Source organism: Schistocerca cancellata, chromosome 7 (genome assembly GCF_023864275.1).
Source record: "Schistocerca cancellata isolate TAMUIC-IGC-003103 chromosome 7, iqSchCanc2.1, whole genome shotgun sequence".
NCBI classification, from domain to species: Eukaryota; Metazoa; Arthropoda; class Insecta; order Orthoptera; family Acrididae; genus Schistocerca; species Schistocerca cancellata.
Genome location: NC_064632.1, coordinates 25,985,372 through 25,988,881, shown reverse-complemented (window position 1 = coordinate 25,988,881; position 3,510 = coordinate 25,985,372). Strand labels below are relative to the sequence as shown.

General features: G+C 44.4%; 1 non-coding gene across 1 annotated transcript; it reads left to right on the top strand.

Annotated features, from left to right (window-relative positions):
• The first annotated feature begins 2,771 nt into the window (after positions 1 to 2,771).
• Trnap-cgg (transfer RNA proline (anticodon CGG)) lies at positions 2,772 to 2,846 on the top strand. The gene has a single exon. It is a non-coding gene; the product is annotated as a tRNA-Pro (tRNA).
• Positions 2,847 to 3,510: the final 664 nt, after the last annotated feature.

Genomic DNA, 3,510 nt, shown 5'->3' with positions numbered 1-3,510 from the left:
ACCACCTTGAAATGTAAGGTCGGTCGGATGCTTCTAAATCTAACAGCAAAGATGTTGTTGTTGTTGGTTGTTTTTGGGGAAGGAGATCAGACAGCGAGGTCATCGGTCTCATCGTATTAGGGAAGGACGGGGAAGGAAGTCGGCCGTGCCCTTTGAAAGGCACCATCCCGGCATTTTCCTGGAGCGATTTAGGGAAATCACGGAAAACCTAAATCAGGATGGCCGGACGCGGGATTGAACCGTCGTCCTCCCGAATGCGAGTCCAGTGTCTAACCACTGCGCCACCTCGCTCGGTAACAGCAAAGACTTCTCATTGTTACAATCTTATTGGTTTACAGTTGTAAATGCTTTTTTAAATAGTATATGGAACATAATATATAAAGATTTCTCTGAGTTACAGCGATTTGAACGCTTAACGATTGTTAAAATGATTCCATATAATTTTTTGCTACGTATTTGATGGGAATATAATATATAAAATGAAAATGTCAAAGAAAAATAAAACAAAAGAAGAAACTGTAATACAATAAGTGTGGTGAAAATAATTTGCAGTATTTAGAGCGAAGTGATATGCTGTATTTGGATGTGTAATGTACCCTAAGTAGCATGTTGGTTGATAATGGCCTATTTCTATTTCAAACAAGAGGTCTCGGTACAACTTCGAGCTATTCTCATCAGAAATGGTCTATGTTAATCTATGTTTACACAGATTATACAGACTGAGCACATCATACATGAGTTTCAGCTTTACATGAGAAATACACTTATGTTTGTAATTTATTAGTAGAAATAGAATATCGTGCATTGCTACTTGAATGCATTATTCCTTAAATAACTTACTAAATTACTAATACATAAGATTCATTGATTGCAGCTCTGAATAGAGAATATACCTCTGTCTGCACACAATAAGACGAGCAATACATCACTGCTTGTGTACAGTATACTTTAAACACTATGCTGTATGTCATCGGGGAGGAGGAGCCTCGGAATAAAAGTTCTTCGAGCCTTCTCCTCCCAAGCGACATTACCTTATTACTACCGTCATAGTAAGTGATGTCGGTGTTTATTTATTTTATAATTGTTGTGTTGTTTGTGACTGTGTTGTGGCATGCAGTGTCATGCATTGTTGCTTTTGGTCCCTTACATGTTGATCCCTTCTCAGTCATGTTCACTTAGTGTTTCTTCCTCGGTGCCGGCCGGTGTGCCCGTGCGGTTCTAGGCGCTTCAGTCTGGAACCGCGAGACCGCTACGATCGCAGGTTTGAATCCTGCTTCGGACATGGATGTGTGTGAGGTTAGTTAGGTTTAAGTAGTTCAAGTTCTAGGGGACTGATGACCACAGATGTTAAGTCTCATAGTGCTCAGAGCCATTTGAACCATTTGAACCTTCCTCGGTTTCGGGATCTGTGGTCGTGTTTGTGTCCTCCCATGTGGTGTGTTGTTTGTGCTTGTCTACGCCTCCTTACATATGGGTTTTGGCGCTTGTAGTCTTCGTGCAGGGTGTTCGATAAAATAACGGCTATGCTATTTATTGTGTTCCAGTCATCGGGATTACGTATTATTCTGGCGATGTCGTTGTCGTTCCGTATGTCTCACTAGTGCTAGAGTGTTGCACAGCAATGTGACATGTTCAGGTGTCCTAGTGTCTCCGCATACGCATACTTCATCGTTAGTTAGTCCCATACGGTTTAAATGTACCGGATATGGCCCTTGGCCTGTCAGTAAATGGACCATCCCCCGGCTTGGGTCGAGATGTTTCTATTGTAATCTTTCGAGTACGTCAGGAAAGAAAGAGTGTACTCGGCGACCCTTGTCGGATCCATCGCACTCTCTCTGCCATGTTTCAATCCGCCATTGTTTCATTTGCGTTATGTTCATAATGCTGGTTCCCGTAATTTAGATGACTTTATCGAGTCTGTCTCTCTTAAGCCAGTAAAGTGCAGTTCTATAACGTATTGTTATGTTCGTAGGGCAGGTTCCCATTACGACGCAAAGTGCCTCTAGTGACGTGGTGTTGAATGCTCCGCTCATTCTGAGGAGTACACTACGTTGACCTCGTGATGCAGTTGTCTTGTTATTCTGTATGTCCAGTCTGTGAGCACACACACTTGCGGCGAAGCAAGCGATGGATTGAAATATAGCAGTGTGGTAGGTCCTTATCGACTTAATAGCTAATTTGTACTGAGTTCTGTTTAGTCTTGCTAGTTTGCGCATAATTTTGGAGGCTTTGTCAATTGTCTGTTTTGTATGATGGTCGAAAGTCTGTTTTCCGTCCAGATGCAGTCCGAGATAACTTGTGGGTTGATCCGTCTGTATGCTTGTTTGTCTAACTTTAGAACTAGATTCCTCTGTAGTGTCGCTCTGAGCAGTAAATATACGGTTTTGTTGGGAGCTGTTTTTAATTTATTTTCCTTGCACCAACTGTTAGCCGGTCGGACTGGCCGATCAGTTCTAGGCGCTTTAGTCTGGAACTGCGAGACCGCTACGGTCGCATGTTCGAATCCTGCCTCGGGCATGGATGTGTGTGATGTCCTTAGGGTTTAGAATAAAATTTTCACTCTACAGCGGAGTGTGCGCTGATACGAAACTTCCTGGCAGATTAAAACTGTGTGCCTGAGCGAGACTCGAACTCGGGACCGTTGCCTTTCGCGGGCAAGTGCTCTACCGACGGAGCTATCCAAGCACGACTCACGCCCCGTCCTCACAGCTTTCATTCCGCAAGAAAATCGTCTCCTATCTTCCAAACTTCGCAGAAGCTCTCCAGCGTGGTGCTTGGATAGCTCAGTCGGTAGAGCACTTGCCCTCGGAAGGCAAAGGTCCCGAGTTCGAGTCTCGGTCCGGCACACAGTTTTAATCTGCCAGGAAGTTTTGTCCTTAGATTCTTTAGGTTTAAGCAGTTCTAAGTTCTAGGGGACTGATGACCTCAGATGTTAAGTCCCATAGCGCTCCGAGCCATTTTGTGATCAAGTATCAATTCTGTGACAGGGACAGGACCAACGAGAAATAGGGACGCGTGCCCTTCTCTGACGAGAGCAGGTTGAGTCTGAGTAGTGATTCTGGACGTACACTCATTTGTAGATAGGAAGTCTTACGTAATGCCCCCTGGAACACTGTCGAACAAGGTCGTTTTGGTGGTCCAGATGTTACGGCGTCGGAAGGCGTCATTTTCATGGGCACATTAACTCTGACTCTTTGGAAAGGGTACACTCATTGGACAACGCTATTGTGACACTACTTCTTTTCCATGTGCTTTGTTTCAGAGGTGCATTCGGCCTTCACCTCATTATTAAGCATTTTAGTGCGCGATAGCACCGTACAGCGCAGGTGGAGGAACTCTAGGAACGAGAGGATATTCGGTAAATACCTCGTGTGCCCGTTCCCCTGACTTAAATCCAATCGAATACAAGTGGGAAGGCGTATTGAAGCTAGTCCACATGCATCTACGTCCATACATCAGTTGTCAACCGTTGCGTTGTGGGAATGTAACCTCCCACCACAAGAAACGCTT